This window comes from Protopterus annectens, chromosome 1.part1 (assembly GCF_019279795.1).
Source record: "Protopterus annectens isolate FY-2018-M chromosome 1.part1, PAN1.0, whole genome shotgun sequence".
Taxonomy (NCBI): domain Eukaryota; kingdom Metazoa; phylum Chordata; order Ceratodontiformes; family Protopteridae; genus Protopterus; species Protopterus annectens.
Window position 1 is genome coordinate 1,932,707,671 of NC_056726.1, and position 21,955 is coordinate 1,932,729,625.

A 21,955-nucleotide genomic window follows, 5' to 3' on the forward strand; every position below is an offset into this window, starting at 1 on the left:
CACCTGTTGAACTCATTCAAACTTGCACACACAATCTGTCGACATGATACTCCATAAATATGCTCACTAGTCAGCTGCATAATATCTCCTTACTTTATTGCCCACATGATGTCAACAGTCTTTGCAACATAAACAGACTTGGTTTATGAACACAGATCTGGATGCATTGTGAATATACCGGAAAAGTGCTGCCCAGGGCGGACCACCTCTCATACCCCCATAGCTATGCCACTGCTTTTAGTGTGTCACTATACACTGCAGAACAATGTGATGACTGCACAGCACAGGGACATTATGCAGTGACAGTAGCTGTGCAGTACTCACCATATATATATTTATTAGTCCTATTCAGCACCTTACACCTAAGCATATACAGTGCAGTATAACAAATCGCTATGAAGCTTAGCGTTGTCACTGCACCCTGTTCTATATGAATACTGGAGGGTTTGCAAGACAGTTCTGTCTGTTCATGATATGAAGGAGAATTTGTATTGACTTCTGACTTATTGTACTTATTGCATGATTTGAATGGAATTAATTGTTTCATTTTAATCAAGACAGTTGTAAATGTATACGTCAGGCTCATTTCCACTTGATATTTTCAGTACTTGAGAATAGTGATAAAAAAATAATTAATTAAATCCTCGTTGAAAGAATTAGACTGTCTTCTGATTTCTAATAAGTCTTATTTTTATAAAGAATTACCACTAACACAAAAACTCTAACAGTAGAAAATGCTACTGTAAGTGCATGTCAAAATTGGTATTTTAATATTTCACATTAAAATATGTCATGGGACACAAAGGATAATGTATAGAGCAGTTTTGAAATGCCACTCTCTTATTTTGTTTCCTGATTTTCCCATTATTATTCTGAACTCTAATATAGAGTATGTTAGAAAATTATAAGAGATTATATTAGGCAGGTCCTGTGAAGAATTATTTTGTTTAAAGAATCATGCAATTATTGAAATATTAGAAGCAATAAATGGGAAATATCAGTACATTTTCCTTAATACAAAATACTAAATAAATCTAATACATGCAGTGACTTAAAGGTCATGATTTTACAAATTTTGCATAAAATTATGATATTTAGCTGAGTCCAGAAACAAGAATTATCAGAATGTATCTACATTCATTATAGCTATTCAGTATTTTACTATGTTTAGATAATTTTGATTAATGTTTGTATTGTGAGAATCCTCAGTGTATCTGACACCTGCTGACGAAGTTTGGCATTATTTGTAAGAAGCAAAAGATGAGGAATTTCAGTTTAAATCAAACATGCCCCCTTCCTGATAAGAAAAATCCAGCGCCATTCCAAGGTGCATTTTTGGTTGTCAGATGTTTGCTACTGAAGGTCACAATTTGCATATAATAAATACGTCTGGGTCTTGAAGCCCTGGCTAATAAATCTTTTATCAAACAAATTATGAAGTGTCACTCCAATTCCCTCAGGTAATGCAAATAATATACAAGCCATATGTCAAAATATATTCAAAATGGTAATGACACAAACCAGGAGCCTTTGATGTTATTATTTGTATTTACATATCAGTACATGAATGGTACCCAAACTAATAGCCTGTTGACAAAATGCAAGCACTGAATATACAGATCCATCTCATTTGATGTGCCTTGAAATTGTATGATAACTAAGCAATGACATCTAAGTTCCTTGAAATTTTCTGAGTAGTCTGAACAGTTCATTTTCAATTTTAGCTTGAGAATTGTTTAGTATTAGTTCATTGAAATAGGCAATACCATTTTTATTATTAAAATATGAAGCTTTGGGTTCTTTTATTGTTAATACAGTCTCCCATGGGTGTTGCAGCTTAACATTTTTTTCCTGGAAGTGCCATCTCCTTTTTTTTTACTTTGTAATTATACAATTATGAGATTTTATTAAATGATGATATGCTTGTAAGTCAGTCAGTATCAGAAGTGGGGAAGGACAAGAAGGAGGATATTTGCTCAAATTCATGTTCAGATTCACTTTCAATTCATTTGGGTACCTTTTTGTCAACAATAATAACAATGAGGTTACACAAAAAAATTAAATAGTAAAACTTGCTTAACAATATTACAAACATGGTGAAAAAGACAAAAATAAAGACAAATTAAGATAAAACAACAGGGTAGCTTATAATGATGCAAGAAATATAATGGACTTCAATGGGTTAACAATGTGTATAAGGCAAGTCAAGGACATTTAGAAAGGCTGGCTTGAGAGTGGAATGAGTACTGTAATGTAATAAACACCTAAATGTGGCATGGAGACTGATGGCCTGGATACCAGAGTGTACTGGCAAACCTAAAAAAACAAAGTGGAAGATGAAGGCAGGGACCTAGATGGGCAGTTGGGGAGCACACGTTTTTTGAGGTATGGGGGAACCTTGGTCACATAGGGTTAAACAAACCAACAGTAAGACTTTAAAAGTGATGCATTATCAAACAGGCATCCAAAGCAGACTACACTGAATGGGAGTTATATGATGGTATACACAAGTACAAGTAAATAGTCATGCTGGAGGATGCTGAACTAGCTGCAGGCATCCCATCTCACTATCAGGTATCCACAACTAAACATAACTATAGCAATCAAATCGTCAGAAGAGCAAGGCACATACCACTACTGAAGGACCATTAGGAGGAAAGTTAAGGCTGTAGCGAGGTCATCCTGTGTTCTGTGCCCCACTTTGAATGGGCAGCCCCCTCATTTCAAAGCTGAGTAGCAAAAAAATAAAGACATTAAAAATAAATTAAATAAATAAATAAATAAATAAATAAATAAATACAAAGCAAATTGTTCATAGCTGAAAAAAGTATTCTGCTCTGAAACTGTAGCATGTTAATTTACCACAGACTGAGTACTTCAGTGCTTCAGCATTTCGGCCATAACCTCAAATGTACAATCAATATTCATAAAGCAATACCGCTACTACACTCCTGCATAATTGCATCTTGCTGATCATGCCCTCTGACAGCTTGCCCCCAGGGTAGCCACCCCTTCTCACTGTGCTTGTTATGTGCCTGAGGAAACAAGTGATCAATACAAGAAATAATTCAAGAATAAAAATAATAGTTTTTTTTACAACAGATCTCTACTGTACCCTACAGGTCTGTTTAGCATTTTAAATCATACCAAAGTTATGACCTACTTCACAAAAGCTAACATACTACCATCAAAATTATAGCTTGCTAGCATATGTATTTATCTAGAGACACCTGTATGACTATGGGGGAGTGGGTGGGAAGGGATTATTTAGCATGAATGGTTGTCTAATAGGTATGGATAGGAGTAGATGTTGGGACGAAAGGGTGAACTATGCACAGGAAGTAGACAGCCTGAAGGGTTTGAAAATGAGATAATGAGGGGAGGTGAGGGGTTTCAGTGCTTTTATGTGCCTAAGATGAGAATCGTTTCGCCTTTTGGGTGTGAGTTTTTAGTACAAATAAGTACTTGTCAGCCACATCCAAGCAACCAGAATATTACTGTTTGAGGCCTGGTAGTACGTTGCAGTCCGTTATGTAAAAGTATTTTCTTTGTAAGTGTTGGGATGTATGGAGGTAAGTTGTTTTTTTGTTTTTTTGAGAGGTTGACAACGTAGGTAGTAGTTTGGGCTATGTCACATGCTGGGATATGGTTAGGTAAATGGTATATTTTCTGGTCCCCTGGGTCTTTTGGATTAGGAATTTGTGTGAATGCAAATTCTATGAGTGCATTCTTAATTTGAGGAAGCAATTCCCTAAAATAAGGCTACTTGTTATTAACTATAAAGCAAGTGTTTGCTTGGTGGATAAATTTGTCATGCAATTTCTGCATATTATGCTTCAGTAGTGTGCGAAAAATTATTGTAAGCTTGAGATCACTATCTGATTGTGAGTCTGTTAGGTTAGATTGTGAGTGTGTTCATTTTATATTATAAAGTAAAAAAATGGCCCACCATTTACTTAGATTTGAGCACAAGTTTTTTGTCATTCATCCATTCGCCTTAACTTATCCTGACTGGCTTATGTATGACTAGGGCATATGTGGAGATACATTTTAAAGTATAGGTAGATTAATCTGCGTTATAGTTAATAACAATTAGCCATCAAAAGTGAGGAAATACTTCTACCTAAATACAACATCCTTTGCATAGACAGATTGTCCAAAAAAGGAGGTGGTGTAGCATTGATATTTAAACACCACCTCAATATTCATCTCCTGAACTCATCTGCCCCTCACCACAACAATGAAGAAATCCTTTATGCCAATCTCAAACTAAACTCATGAAGTGACAGAGAGTGTGTGTGTGTGTGTGTGTGTGTGTGTGTGTGTGTGTGTGTGTGTGTGTGTGTGTGTGTGTGTGTGTGCGCTTGTGTGTGTGAGCATCTGAATTTATCTTTTTCACATGTGAATGAGCAAGTGCACCTGCAGTATTACAAGGAAATGATACATTATGTCAAATTGTACAAGTGAAGCTTGTCTGCGACAGAAGCTGATTGAATCACACATATATGGACTACAGAGTGCAGACTCTTAAATTCTCAGACATGATACAGAATGTACATTTGGGGCTCCTGTAAGTAGAATAACTATTGCTCAGTGGCGTTAGATCCGCAATATTTAGGATATGACCTTCTCTTCTCTCTTTCCTGTTCTGCTTCTGCAGCTTTACAAAACACACTGCACACTTGCAGTAATGCAGCACAGCACCAATTTGTTCATGTAAATATTTAATAAGAAAAACATAGGCTGAGCATGTGACATATAGCATGCAGACATCTTGATATTAATTTCCAGTAAAAGGGCCCCAGGGAAAAGATAGCATTTTAGTAATATTACTTTAATAGCTGTATTATAATTACATACATATTATCATGATATTATAGCATCGTATGCACAATATTCTGCATTTATTACAATAAAATTCTACATGCAAATGTAAATCCCGCAGCGGTCATAGATTCATTGATTCATAGTAACCAGTGGCTCTAACACCATTTACCAGGATGATATGCCTTGTAAATAAATATTATTACTTGTACTCTAATTCCAGCATGGAGCAACCATATATTTTGGACAATATTTGGCTTTGTCAGTCATGCATAGAATTTACGTGAGACTGAGGGTTCAGTAATGTATAAGTGTTATACTGCTTTTACTGAATTAATCTGGTCTTTTCTTAACAGATGGTAATGACTCAGTCTTATATTACAACTGAACCAGGAATATAATGCATGACTACTCAACAGGTAATGTGCAGCAATCTACCTGCATATAAGGGGTTCGTTTGGGTGAATGTTTCATTTTGGTGCTTGCACATACCAGGAAAGGTACTGAAGGGTTGTTTTGAGGAATATTTCATTCCGGTGCTTGTGCATACATTAGCATTTCATTGAAGAGGTTGCTTGGGTGAATGCTTCATTTTGGTGGTTGCACATACTAGGAAATGTTACTAAAGGGTTGTTTGGTTGTTTCATTTTGGTGCATGTGTCTACATGGACATACTAATGAAGACGTTGGTTGGGTAAATAATTCATTGTGTATCACGGAAGTGCTTGTGCATACATGGTCAAACTGCTGAAGTGATCGGTGGGCAAAACAGTTTACTATGTCATTTTGGTGCTTATGCATACACAACACAGACAACTGATTTACTGGCTTACTGTAAGGTGCCATGCCATGTTCACTTCTGTACAAGGGCTGCTGTGCCCCTGCTACTTATTAAGGTTTGTCTGGGCTTGCAGCACTACCATAAAAGTAATTATTAATGGGTGTTGCGTTATAGTATGTAACTGGATTGGTACTGGAATATATTTGGACAAGACTTGCTTCTGTGTATAGTTTGTAGTGACTCTTCTAAAGTGGTACATTTTGCTCTCTGACAATTCTTTATGAGGTACAAGGGGAGTGTAAAGCTGCACAACACAAACAGGATAAAGCAGCTGCTTTTTATGTTTGAGGTAATTGCTTTATTTTTTTTCTCTATTTTTTTTTCTCTCTTTGTATCCTTTCCCTTGTGCATGTTACCTGCCCCCTTCCCCTTATATCTAGGGAACAGGTCATCATTAGTCTAGGAGTGTCAGTATTAGGTGTGATTACCTCCATTATGTTGTTTCTTTTCCAAATGTTGGCTATGGGCCTGCACATATATTTCAGTTTATGACTGCAGGTAATGGATGGGGAATCTAATAAAAGCCAGATGTCTCTTTCAGCAGAGACAGCTCAATGATTCTGGTTCGATCAGACACCTACCGATGGCAGTATTACTTGGTTGCAGAGTAAAAAATGGGTGGTTTATGGATTCTGAGATAACACTAATGCTGACGGCTGGTAAATGCGTGTTTATTTAGGAATGGCAGTGAAAATTGGTGTTATTTTTTCATTTAGAGGGGAGATTTTTTCTTTTTTTTTTCTTTTCTTTCTTTTTTTACAGGTAGATGGAGTGATAGGGAGGCATATGACCCAAGAGGCAGACTGGCCAGCTGTTGTGCTATTCAAACAGTGGCTGTATGTTTCATTATGGTGCATGTACACGGCAGGAAATGTTACTGGATGGTCATTTGAAAAATATTTCATTCTGATGCTTGTGCATACATCATTTTATTCAAGGGATCACTTGGGTGACTGCTTAATTTTGGTGGTTGCACATACTAGGAAATGCTACTGATGTTTTTTTTTTTGTCAAAATGTTTCATTTTGGTGATTATGCATATCTCAACATTCTCTCAGCTGATCTATTTGCTAGAATATTGCAGTACAGATGTGTTGTAACAAGCATAGGTTTTAGTCACGGTTATTATCATTTTTTGTTTATGTATCTAGCTTTCAAGAATAATTTATTACCTGCTAACAATATGCACATACTGTACTGAGGAAAACTGTCGCTAAATCCATCTTAAGAAATGTTGGAATGATGGATAACAAACAGTGTTGATAAATATATCTAACTGTTCTGCACGTACATTCTGATTCAGTCTTTCTTTCTACTGAATAAGGTCTGAGTGGTATGAGAGGCTTAGTTAAATATATTTTACTGCTGATTTTGGCATTGCTCAACCAGTATTTTGGATAATATTTCTACCTTTTTCACCACTGTATTATTGTAACCAGAGGGATGGTTAGGTGAGATTACATGAATTACTACATTTTGGACTAATTCTTACATGGATGAAACAGATAAGTTAGACATTTCTGCTTGTATTATTGTATTTCTGATTATACTCAGTAGTTGCCTGAGTCAGGTAAAGGTTATTACTTGCTGACTACTATCAGCATGTAGCTACCATATATTTTGGGCATTTTTCCTTGCTTTGTCAGTCAGATGTGGACATTAGGTGGGAGGAAGGGCTCAGTAATATCCAAGTGTTGTACTATTTATACTGAATTATAATGAATGTCTACTCAACAGGTTATGTGCAGCCATTATCACCTGTGTCTGAGCATGTATAACTTTCAAGTGATGAAATGCAGCTCATTATCACATTAACAATAAGTGGAGTTACAATATAGCACTGAGTCATTATCACTTTTCAGGTAAAACTCTCAGCAGCTGTCATTGTTATTCACATAAGTAGAGGTCGTTGTCACATTGATGAATGCACAAGCCAGATCTGGGTTTTTGACTACATGGAGTAATTTCAACCCATCCCACACCAATTTCTTTATATCATTTTTAGAATTTGTTTGATACACAGTAAAGTCCTCATTGTGGTTATATGGTTAGCAGAAGAGACCAATATGCGTATAAATGGGGGACAATGACATCCCTAGATCTAGACACAGCCCCTTTATTTCTAAGCTGTGCAATATAGAAGGACTTTTTACAAGAAAAGATACAAGTTGGTCAACAGTTAGGTCACTATCCATGTAAGTTCTCAAATCAAATCCCAAACAACTGGGTCAACAATCTGAGTGGGTCACCAGCACTGGTATGGGACACTTCAGACGCCCATGAGCTGAAGCCCCATGCCTGTCCTCAGCATATTAGTGGAGAGGCGGTCCTTACCCTGTTTTTCCACTTACAGATGCCCATTCTGTGCCTCCTTGTCAGTCATTTTGTGTAATGTGGGGTTTTCACAGGTGGTAGGTATATACCTCTGCAGCGTCATCACCATTTATGTACCTAATGAAAAGAATAATGCCTCTGTGGATAGGAGTGAAGATTTGGATGGGCTAACCAGGTAATGCATATGACATACATATGTATGTAGTCCTCCAATACATCTTTCAAACTTTAGTAGTAATCTGTTTGCATTTCTTTCCTGTGCAGGTTGGTCCACCTTCTGACACTGACATGGGTTCACGAGCAGGAGAACGACAAGTGAGATTGTGGGTATGTGGCCATTCCTACATTCACTGGGCTGCCAGCCATGCCTCCATAACTGAAATCCAGTACAACCTGAGCTTCCCCACATCCAGTGTGAAGGTATACTGGATTGCAAGAAGAGGTATGCATTGGAACAGAGTACTGCAGTTGTTGGAAGAGAAGTGTTCCATGTACCCTGAGCCCGACATTCTTGTGCTGCACATTGGAGGGGAATTATGTCATCAGTCAACCACCTGGAAGGCTACGGTTTCAAACCAGAGCAATTTTTGAACACCTGCAGTCGTGGTGGCCACGTTGTCATTTTGTGTGGTCTGACATAATTCCTCGACAGATATGGAAAACAGCAAACAGTCAATGGGTAGCGCACAAGGCCAGATGTCTACAGAATGGGTTCATGCATGGCTTGATGCACAGGGTAGGTGGATCTACAATCTGCCATGACAGCATCACCATGGAAGATGATCACCTATTCAGAAAGGATGGCATTCACATAACTGAGGAGGGCATTGCTTTGTTTTTGACTGACCTCTTGGATTTAGTCATCACAAATATGGGCGCCCATTGTACCACACCCGTTATCACTCTCTCTCTGGTCAGATCAGACCACAAACTGATAACCCTGGATGTCCTCACCCCTCCACCTCCCCCAGTCAAAGAAACCATTGTAAAAACCTTTCCAAAGCAGACATCAAACTACTTGCGTCAGAAGTGGAAATCTTCACTATTCCCTTGCAGAAGGATAATAATATCCAGGATGCAGAATCCTACACCAAGGCACTTTATATACATCTTCAGGATTTCATGGACCATGCTATCCCAAATAAAACCAAGACTCCTTCCTCAAGCAAGAAGAAACCAGTCTGGTGGACCCCGGCCATAAGCAAACTATACAATAAAAGGAGGAGACTTATACAAAAAAAGGCCAAGTCTCAAGTAGAAAAATCATCCCTGATCAGCATTAGTAAGAAATTGAGGGCCCTCATCAAGTCAACTAAAGCCAATTTCGAAAAGAAAGTTGCCAAGGATGCCAAGGATAACCATAAGGCCTTCTATGGTTACATCAAAAACCTAACTGGCAATGCTCACGTCTGTTCTGAGCTAGTACAAAATGGAACAAAATACACTGACCCCACTGACATTGCCAACATCTTGGCTGATAGGTTCAGTGCAAATCCACCCCACCACCACCACCTACAGGGCCTATTACTATTCCAGGGGATTGTGTAACTCTAATTATTACTGATACATTGGTTAATAAGGCTCTATCTAAAGCTAAAAACACTGCCTTCATGGGACCAGATGGTGTCCCGGGCTGTGTCATACGTGAGCTCCAAAATGAATTAACCCCGCATCTGAATACCCTGCTCAGTCTCAGCCTCTCGACAGGATATGTGCCCATAGAATGGCAAATAGCAATCGTGGTTCCACTGCACAAGGGTGGGCCCAAACCGACCCTGGCAACTACCGACCAATAAGCCTGAAAAGTCTGATCTGTAAGGCAATGGAGCGAATCATTATGGAACTCATAAATGGAGAGATTGGGAACCTCCAAACACTTGACCCCACACTGTTCAGATTCATCCAGGGCAGATCATGCCTCCTGAACCTGGTGGACCTCTTTGAGACAGTTACTCAGGCTATAGATAAGGGAAAGGAGGTACACACGGCTTACCTTGACCTTGCTAAAGCATTTGACACCATTCCCAATTTGGGTATTATTGATAAACTCACCAACCTGGGCATAAACCCTTACATCACACGATGGATCGCAAACTGGCTCTCAGACAGATCCCACAAAGTAAGAGTAGCGGGATCTATGTCCGAATCCAGAACAGTAACGAGCGGTGTGCCTCAGGGCTCTGTCCTGGGGCCCCTTCTGTTTGGCATATACTTCTCAGAAGTACAGGCAAGCACTGAAGGGCTGTGGCTGACCAAGTTTGCCTCCTGTTTGGCATATACTTCTCAGAAGTACAGGCAAGCACTGAAGGGCTGTGGCTGACCAAGTTTGCAGATGACTGCAAACTGGGTGCTATAATAGAGTCTCCGGCCGACATGGATATCCTCCAGAAGGGCCTTAGTGAGACTGATGCATGGTGTCAAAGCCGTGGTCTCAAGCTAAATGCTAAAAAATGTGTAGTAATCCCTTTTGGAAAAAACAGAGTACCTGTAAACTACCACATAGGAGGTAACCCCCTGAAATCTGAAGAAATAATAAGGGATTTAGGGACCCAAGTAGATAGTCAGCTTTCCTTTGATAACCATGTTGCCAAGGTGGTTAGAAAATCCTTCTATGTGACCCATCTGATCATGAAAGGGTTCGCATCAAGATCTAAGGATGTAGTGGTGCCCCACTACTCTTCCCTCATCAGACCCATTATTGAGTACAATGCACCGATTGGAATGTACCTGGCTAGGCATCTTCAGCAGCTGGAGAGACCACAGAGGTACCTCACTAAGAGGATTACTGGCCTCAAACAGTTGCCCTATGCAGCACGATTGAAAAAACGAAGGCTTTTCTCTGTTGCATAGTGCATTCTCAGAGGTGATCTCTGTCTAACATACAGAGCCATGTCCAACCCAGAATTGTTGAACATGCTCCATCTTAGCAAAACCAAATCTACTCGAGCTTCATGCTCTAGGGATATAAACCTCAGCACAACAATGAATAGAACATGCTGGAGGGATAGATTCCCTTTGCAAAGACTTCCCTTGCTATGGAACAAGGTCCCGATCTACATAAGACAGAGCCCCTCACTATCACTCTTCAAGAGGAACCTTGATGAGTGGATGGGTAACAGAAAGTTCACACCAGGGATCATACCAACAGCTCTACTAGATAGGGACCAAAGGTACTAGCTGCTAGATCAAGGGTCTAGGGAACTAACCAAAGGGGCAGTGAATACCACACAACGTGGCTGGGCTAATATATGTCCTCGGGCAGATAGCCCAGTACATACCTATGAACCTCTACAATGGCATGAGGAGAGCTATGCAGGACTGGTAACATGCAGCTTGTGAGAAGAATGGAAAACACCCATGACTGAGTAGGACTAGTATGGTAAGTAAAACTCTATTATGAAATGTGTTGTGTAAAATATATTTTTTTGAGTATGACAAATAACTGTGGTAAGGAGCTGGTGAAGATGCTGAGAAAGAACAACTGTTTCAGGAGAGTACTAGCACGTACAATCTAATATGACAGTAACCATCCTGCAATACTTCTTTTTTATTCTGCTTTTATCAGGCATGTGTAAAGTTTAGATGACACAAAGGGCTTAGCAATACAGAACTTGATCCCTTTGGTTCCATTGCTGAATGGACACATGCAAAGAGAAAAGGCATAGGTAAGGCAGACTGCTGACACTGAAGGAGTTCAAGAGACTGCAGTGGTATCAGCTGTCTGAGTGGGTAGCCATCACAGCTATCGGACAGATCAGATGGCCTTGCCTGCCACTGAAGTCCCATTCCTGTCCTGGTTTCATTAGTGGATTGGCAGTCCTTACCTTGCTTTTTCTCTTTACATGTACCCATTCAGCAGTATGCGGGCTACACCAAGAATGTGTATATTTACAATCATATGTGTCTACATGGTAAAACAACTGCATCTGAATTCTGTACACATGTACATATATCAGTTTTGTTAGGATTCAGGTTATAGAAATTATGATTTTTTGTCATATTTTGGTAAATAACTTTGCAAGGGAGCATATCAGTGTACCAAGTAATACCTCATTTTGAGGACAGTATTGATAGCTCTAACATGGTAAAAGAATGGTGCCTGTATGTTGTACACATGTGCAGATATAAGTTTGTTTCGGACTTAGGTTATGGAAATTATGGGGTTTTTTTTCATATTTTGGTAAATAACTTTGCAAGGGAGCATCTGAATGTGCTAAGTAATACCTCATTTTGAAGACAGCATTGATAGCTCTAAAATGGTAAAAGAATGGTGTCTGTATGTTTCACTCATGTGCAGATATCAAAGTTTGTTTCGGACTTAGGTTATGGAAATTATGATTTTTTCATATTTTGGTAAATAACTTTTCAAAGGAGCATGTCAGTGTGCCAAGTAATACCTCATTTTGAAGACAGTGTTACTCTTTAAAACATGGTAAAGGAACTAAGTCTGTGCACTGTACACATGTACAGATATCACAGTTTGTTTAGTCTTGCACGATTATGAAAATTATACATTTACAATACTTCTCATTATTATGCCCATATCTTTGCAAGGAAGCACGGTGATCACACAAATGATGCATCGTTTTGAAGCTGACATTCAGATGCACAACTTCTACGCTGTATGCAGGCTCTGTTTGTTACAGATGATGAGATATTATGCTTTGCTTATTTATCAATTATGAGAAATAATATATTAATCATATTTCTGTGAATATCTCAAGAAAGGAGCATCACACAGTAATGGTTAAGGTATCATTTTAAAGCTGACATTCATGCAAATTACATTCAAATTGTATGGGTCTGCATGGTACATTGACCAGGATACTGTGCTTTGCATTTCCAAAAAGGTAAAAAATATGCACAATATCAACATTCCATGCCAAATATTTAATAATGACTTTGATATGCGCTATCAACATTTACACTGTTGGAAAGGTCAGTGTCTGCTGAACAACTTTTGTGTTTACTTTTTTAGTCTAGCTCTTATAGTTAAAAAGTTATGAACATTTGTTTTCTGTATGGTATTAGAGATGGATTTTCTGAAAATGAGCTCAGGCTGCACTGTTGTTCCTACGGTGGAATTAAGCAGGCAGCTTTTTCTGAGCTGCTCCGGAGTGAATGAGTTAACCCAACTATACTACTGCCACTACTAACCACAGTCAGAATTAGCTAGTTGTCTTTACGTACTTTAAAATCTTGTCTGACAACTTTGTTACTAATATTATAAACAAGAAACTATCTTAACTTGCAACATTTACTGTATATACTGTTGATAATCAATATCTTGTTATTGTATTAAAGCCAACTACCTGTAATGTTGTTTACTATTGCTACAACTTTGTATATCTCATTTATGTACATGATGTGGAGCTCTGCTCCCCGGGCATCCACTATAAAAGGACCTGCGTCCAGTTGGAATTTCCCGGTAAACAAATGTAAATAAATAAATAATTAAATAATTAGTTCCTACCTTCAGGAGTGGTATTTAATCCATCTGGCTGTTGATCACTGACCTGGAGTATTTTGTTTTTTTTCACTTGGAGGGACAATGCCCCCCCCCCATCTATAAAGAAAAAAAGACGGAGTGCTGGCAAATGTTTTGGAATTTTAGGAGATTTAAGAGGGAACAGACTTGTTTGTGGAGGGGTGGGCTGTCAGTGAGTTGTGTAGCTGTGCCTTTGATGTTTGAAGCTGGATATAGTGGGCTGAGTGGATTGTCATGCGGTTCTTACTGCTGGTGTTTCTTTATGTTGACAAGACTCTATGGGCAAATCACAATTAAAGCAAGTGTTGGGACAATTAGATTCCCCCAAAGTGGCATGAATAGTTATAACTACTGTCTTGGACATTTTCAGATGATTAGCAGTCATCCTTTCTTGGATGGATTCTAGATCATAACGTAATAAATCTAAAGTATACAATTATCTATATATTTATTTTATTTAATTAATATATTTATTTATTAATATGCGTATGTCATTCATGCAAATGTAATGTGTTACCTGAGTAAGTCAACTGATTCTGACTGGATAGTTTTTAACATTGATCCAGGCCACAATGGTAAATATAAATACACTGTAGACATGGACAGAGTAAATAATCACCTATTATGTTTTGGGGAAGAAACCAGACTACACAGAAGAAAACAACAGAGGGCTGTTAAGAATTTGAAAACTCTCCAGGGGCAATGACGAACATCAGTAGTGACACCCAAACCCTGGAGCTGTAAGTCAGATATACAACTAAGACAACTAAGACACCTCATGAAGGCAGACAAGAAAGTAGGAAATTACTGAACCACTGTCTTTGGAATAATCTGAAATATGAAAAAGATCAGACATAAACAAAGCAAGGCTATGACAGTGATAAGGATACACCAAAGTAACTGACATAAAAGTCTTCACTAGGATAACAGGAAAGCAAAAAAAAGCTGAAATGATATGATGGTCATGTTTCCTGTTTCCTGTTAAAGAAAGTAAAAACTGCAAAGGTGAAGGTTACAACAATAAGACACTAAGCATATAAAGCTTTCAGAATTTATAAAAATAGATTGGCAATTTATGGAGACCTGTTTAAAAGCTTGAAGGAGGTTTTTTTGGTGAAATAAAAGTAGAAGTAGCTTAGCATGATTATATATAAACTGATATTGATGAAGTAAATAAAAATATTAATTAATAATAATCGGTAAATTACATCAGAAAAAATAGGTTTACTATCAAAGTGTTGAAGTGCAGTACATCGAATATCGTTCAGGCAAAATCATGGTTCCAAGGTTGCAGAATGCCATGAGTAAGTCTTACGAACCATAATAATGAAAATAAAGCTGCATCATTATTATGCATTCGGCATTGTGTTTGAGATCACTGTTAAGTGGGGAGTGGGGAATTTACTGTTTTTCCACTGTAGTGCAATCTCAGAGTTGGTATATATAATTTGCAGAGGGATGCCCCCAGCAAAAGCATAGAAGGACTCACCTACTTTCAAAAACAGAAATCAAGCATGTTAAATGTCAAACATATGTGTCTTCTGTTCAGCATTTATTACACAACGGTATTTTCATTTTCAACATTTTAGGATGGCTATGTGACTAAATGCACAACTGCACTTCAACTTTATGATAGTAAACTGAAATAATATTACCTAGATATGAATCAGGACATGCACAGCACCAGCAATCATGAGAAAAGGAGTGTTTATTCAATTTATAGACACCCCATTACACTAACAACTGGTATTAGGCAGGGTAAATGGAGGAGTGTTACAAACAAGGGGTATGTGACAGACTGGTCAACATTAAATGAAAGACCCAAACATGCCGGAGACTGTGTGTACCTATGTAAGGAATAAAGCATCTCATGACTGACACACATGTAAAATCAGACATGCCAAGTAAGGAGTATAGAGAAAAGTACCACTTCAGTTCATCATATAAATATAGATGAAAGGGGAGATAGGAAAGTTAGAAAAAGACAAATATGATGTAGGAAAAAAAAACAGAAAGGGCTAACCATAAAGAATTACTGGTGAAGAGAAGATCACATTTTGCTGGTGGGAAAGGCTCCCATTTTTCATATAAGAATAGGAATGGCAGCAGGAGGAGTTAGTGACAAATAGGTATGAAATGGATAGAAAGGGAAAGCTGCATGGACAGACAAACTCAAACTGCAGACAAAGGAAAATAATCTGATACTGACGCAAAACATAGGGACACAAGTGGATTAATATTGACTTCCAAAGTATGGAGAGTTAGTGATGGGGGAAATAGATAATAGGCAGGGTATGGGTGGATGACAAACAATGGCAGATGAACATATGCATGGGGGAGAGGGCAGGATACATTTTTGACATCAGTTTGAACCAAAGGTCAAACCCCATAAATGTCAGTCATATATGTGGCTGAAGACATGTACATGTTGTTCCTCTGTTCCTCTGGGACCCTAATGTCCAGCTGTCAGTGCTCTCTCTTTCTCTCTCTCTGAATGTATATATATATACATATATATATATATATATATATACACACACACACACACACACACACACACACACACACACACACACACACACACACACACACACACACACACACACGTATTTTTTTAATCTAGTAATTGTCTTTTGCAGTGATTTTTTTAAATATTGGTAAAGTGATGCTGGTATCAGACTTGTAGAAAACTGAAGAGGATATGTCTGCACAATATAAAAATTAATGTGAAGGGCATGTCACCTATGTGGACCTATCAAAAGAAACCAAGCACAAAAGTCCAAAACCAGTAAAACAGTTGGATGAAGCACACCAGGATCCACAAAAATATAATTTATTGAGCTCTTTCATCTTTTGAAATAAAATACTTCATCAGAATAACATGTTATACTATGGTATACATATGGTATTACATGTTATTCTGATGAAATTTTTTATTTAAAAAGATGAAAGCGCTCAATAAATTATATTTTTGTGGATCCTGGTGTGCTTCATCCAACTGTTTTACCTATCAAAAGAAGGCAATTTTCAATCTGTTGTAGTACTTTAGTGTCAAATGCAGAGCTCTAGAAGATATACAACAACAAACAAATGTGGTTTCAAGCATGTATGAAGCAGGTTGAGATATCTGGTGATACATCCAGTATGTTTATGAGAGACGTGCATGAGTAGATCTCTCTGGTAGAACAGATCAGGGTGAAGGTAAGGAATGAGTTCAGGGAGTTACAGATTATGGTGAATAAAAGGAATGGGTCTGGGGAGTTACAGATCATGGTGAATATTTGGAATGAGTTCAGGGAGTTACAGATCATGGTGAATTTAAGGAATGGTGAATTTAAGGAATGAGTGAGAAGTTAGATATCACAAAGAATGTAAAAAAATGAGTCAGGGGCATTACAATTCATGGTGCATAAAAGGAGTGATTCTGGGGAGTTACTGGTCATGGTGAATGTATTGAATGAGTCCAGGAAGTTATAAATTATGGTGAATATTAGGAAGGAGTCTGGGGAGTTACAGATCGAGGTGAATGTAAACAGTAGAACAGCTAGAGTGGGGGCAAGAGTGGCAACTGATATGTTCTTACAGTGCCGGGGGGGGGCATGATCAGATGATCTGGATCGTCCTTTAATGCAATACTGGCATTTAAAATCTGGTATTGAATTTATAGTCAAACCTGAGCACTGTAGCACTCTGCATTTTGTCTAAACTGTAGCAAACAGTTTGCTACAGTTTAAGAGAAAAAAAATAAAGATAAAATAACTCTTTTTTTTTTTTTTTTTTTACTAAAACCTGAATGCCATAGCTCTCCATGCAGGTAGGGCCTAGAAATGGGACTGGCTGTGCCAGTAGAAGGAATGGCCATTTTTTTTTTTTTTTGCTCTTCATTGGAAGATTTTTTTGGGGGCGGGCAGGTGCACGGTTCTAAATAATGTAGTGATTGGCTTAATACAGTAATGTGTTTTTCAGTGGAAAGCTGGGGGTGGGGTTGGATCTATCTGTAATAAGCTGATCGTGGTAAATGTAAGGAATGAGACAGGGGAGTCACAGATCAGGGTGAAATTAAGGAATACATCTGGTGAGCTACAGATCACAGTAAATGAAAGCAATGACTCTGGAGGACTTACATATCACAGTGAGTATAAGAACAGTGTCTGGGAGGTTGCAGATTACAGGAAATGTAAAGAATGAGTTTGGGGGCAGTGATGCATCCAGGAATTTGGAAAAGTGAGTACAAACAGATAAACAGGGTTGGGGGGGTTATAGGCATGGATGCCCTTAGGTGAAGTGATGCCTTAAGGAAAAAGCTTCATGGTGCCTCTGCTCACTGCTCTACACTGCACATATTCCCCAGTTCTCCCCATTTTGGCTTTTCCTCACTATCCAAATTACATTTTTTCTCTACCTTATTCCTCATGTTTTGTCTTATTCTTCAGTTTTTTTATGCATCCTTTCAACACACTCTAACTAAGACTGCATTGTAATAAATATGGAGGACATAACCAAGTTAAGCTGAGGGTATGTGGCCCCTAGGCCCCAAGAAGCCATGGAGTTTTTGGTGGTCTGAGGTCCACTTTAGAGTTTTATAAATAACTTTTCCATCCAATGATAACTTGAACAAACATCATTACTGAGGAAGGAAACTCAGTCTTATTCTCCAGGTTTCTTTTTCCTCCATCCATTTGTCACTTCCAAACTGACCAATAGTTCACTTTGATAACTGTTGAATAAATAACTAAGTTAAGCCAGGAATCTTGCAGCCTAGTGACCACCAGAAACCATGGGATTATAGATACTCTAAGGTACATCCTCCCCACGGTCGAGTGGTATTCGGAAGACATGCGTGAATGGGCGTGCCTTCGCTGAAGGTTGGGCATCGGGCTGGCACCTCGGCACCGTAAAAATCTACTGCCAATCATTAGCAGATTGGAGTTCCACTGTGGCAACCCCTAACTGGGAAAAGATGAAAGAAGATCATAATCACCTAGGTTTTATTATCCAATAATATCCTGATTAAAAAAAAAAAAAAAAAAAACAAGGAAAGAAAATCCATGTTTTATATATATATATATATATATATATATATATATATATATATATATATATATATATATATATATATTTTTTTTTTTTTTAACAAAAGGCAAATAAGTTGTCTTTGACAGAATAGCAGTTCACAATAAACTAAGAAGATAATTGAGTATGAGGATATATAAATAATATATGTGAATAGTGCCTGCCTCCATGCCTGCTCTCAAACATATATACAACACAACTCCTATTCCCAACCCCAAATAAATTGCCACTTTCTCTATACAATTCTGATGTCACACTGGGGCAAAACATAAAAAAAAAAAAAAACAGAACACAGTAACATATTTCAATCTGTATACATAGACAGACATAAGATAGCATGTCTTTTTATTTCCTTCCCCTAAAGATAGCGACCTGTTTATGCATCTGATGTTTGATGTAAGGAAATTGAAGAACAATCACACAATTATATTAATGTATTCTGGATAAACAATACACTGACTCTAGACAAGATAAGGTGACCTTCTGAACTCTCAGGTTTGTGTGAACAGTTAAAAATTAATGAACACACTGTCTATAGCCAATACCCATGCAATAGCAACAACATCATCATCGACCCCTTTTTCCCACTTTCTACATGGAATCGGGAAGTTGCACCAAATGTCGCCATCTCCCTCTATTCAATGCCACTCTCTTGCCTTCTTTGACACACATGCTTGACTGTCACAGATCTTCTCTCACATAATCCATCCACTTCTTTGCTGGATGCCCTTATTTCCTCTTGCCTTCTTCCTGTCTGTCCCAAATCAGTTTCACCAGATTGTCTTCTACTTTTCTACACACATGCCTGAACCCCATAATCTGTTCTCGTTGACCTTTTCTGCAATTGGACTCACATTGGCTTCTGCTCTTATGTCCTCATTTCCGCATATGTTTCACAGTGTGCATCCTGTCACCCATCTTATGCAATTCATCTCCATCATCTCTAGCTTCCTCAACTGCTCTGCCTTTACTGCCCAGGTTTCTGTACCATAAAGTAGCACTGGTCACTCCACTATTTTGTACACCATACATTTTAGCTTTCTTGGCATTTTTCTGTCATATATTACACCTGACACTCTGTCCCAGTTGGCTACAGAAGCAGACCCTCTGCTTCTAGCTTTGACCTCCTCATTCAGACCTCACATCTCCTCAACCATCTCTCCTAGATACTTGAACTGTTGACCTGTTCCACTATTTTCCCTTCTGTCTCAATTTGCTGCTTCTTCTGAACTCCACCATTAGTTACCATTACAACTGTCTTTTCTGTACCCTGTTTCATCCTATGTGCCTTCAGTTTTGCATTCCATTCTTCATCCTTTGCTGAAGTTTTTCCTCAGAGTTTGCTTGTAATGCCACATCATCTGCATAGAGCAACTTTGTTGATCTGCCCCCTTCGACCTGTTTACTAGTGTAGTCCATCACCAGTGTGCTAAATGCCGAACCCTGGTGTACACCCACTCCTACTGGGAACCCCTTTGTAAGACCAAGCACTGTTCATACCTGAGCCACTGGGTCCTTGTACATAGCCTGCACTAATTCTACAAATCTTTCTAGGACTTTGAACTATCACTGGTCTATAAAATCAACTTTCTGGGGACCTTGTTATATGCTTTCTCCAACTCTAGGAATGCCCAATTGGAGTCTTTCCTCATCTCCAGTTTCTTCTCAACTATCTGTCTCTCTGCAAGTATTGGGTCAGGTGTGCAACATCCTGATCTGCATCTGAACTGCTAATTTCCCATCTTACTTTCTACTACTCTGCATATCCGTTTATCAATCAGCTTCCCCAGAACTTTCATGCAATGTGACAGGAGTTTGATACCTCTGTACTACCAACAGTTGTGAATCTCTCATTTCTTCTTGAACACTGGCACACATATGCTTACTCTTCAGTTATTTGTGAGAAGCTTTTATCTCCACACTGTTGTGAGTGCCCTCAGGAGCCATTTCTCCCCATCTCATCCAGCATTTTTATCTTATCTGCTGTGACCTCAACTGAGCCTGCTGCTTTCCCTGACTTCAATTTCTTAGTGCTGTTCTTACTTTTTCTATGGTGATTTCCTTCTCTTCTCTCATCACAGGCTGTGTCTGGGGCAGTACATGAGTTTTTCTTTATTCAGAAGCTGCTGGAAATATTCCTTCCATCTGCCTTTGATGTCCTGCGGACTGAGAGCAAACATTTGCCAGAAACTCTCAAGAAGGGTGTCTGACTATCTTCTTTATATTTCTGTCTTTGCCTTGCAACCTGATGTCATTTCTTTGTGACATCTACTGACTTACTTTCCAGAAACTGGTAGAGTGACTCTGATGCCTTATTTTTTTATTGTAACTCCTTCCTTAGCTTCTTTGTTAGCCAACCAGTATTTCTTCCTGACTTAGTCTGTTTTTGCTATCTCGCATTTTTCTGCACTCCTTCTTTTTTTTTTGATGACTTCTTGGATTTCTGCATTCTGCCATCAGCTTTCCTTGTGTACCTTATTTCCACACCTGTCTGAACTGCATATCTGTTTGGTAGTTTTCACACATACTGATTTGAGTTGATGCCATTTTCTATCAACTTCTCCTATCTCTTCTTCTTCTTCTTTGGTTTAATTGGGAGGAAAATTCAAGAAATAATGGCCATTGGATGATTTTTTTTGGGGGGGGGGCAGGTGCATGGTTCTAAATAATGTAGTGATTGGCTTAATACAGTAATGTATTGGTTGGATCTATCTGTAATAAGCTGATCGTGGTAAATGTAAGGAATGAGACTGGGGAGTCACAGATCAGGGTGAAATTAAGGAATACATCTGGTGAGCTACAGATCACAGTAAATGAAAGCAATGCCTCTGGAGGACTTACATATCACAGTGAGTATAAGAACAGTGTCTGGGAGGTTGCAGATTACAGGAAATGTAAAGAATGAGTTTGGGGGCAGTGATGCATCCAGGAATTTGCAAAAGTGGATACAAACAGATAAACAGGGTTGGGGGGGTTATAGGCAGGGCTGCCCTTAGGTGAAGTGATGCCTTAAGGAAAAAGCTTCATGGTGCCTCTGCTCACTGCTCTACACTGCACATATTCTCCAGTTCTCCCCATTTTGGCTTTCCCTCACTATCCAAATTACATTTTTTCTCTACCATCATACCATCCTCCAACACATATGCTACATCAATCTTTTGGGCACATTTCTGAGCAGCCCTGGTTTTAGAGTATGCGAGATGCAGGGCACAGGCCACTACTAAGTCTGTTTCAAAATCCACCTATGCAACCTGATGTGTGAGGCCTGACTATTCTGTGATACATTTTTAGTCTTATTTTGAAAGGCAATTAATTGCTACTGCTAGACAGCAAGTTACATATGTGCCTGGCAGTAATGTGCAAAATCAGTGAAGCTTTTTACATACACTGACACA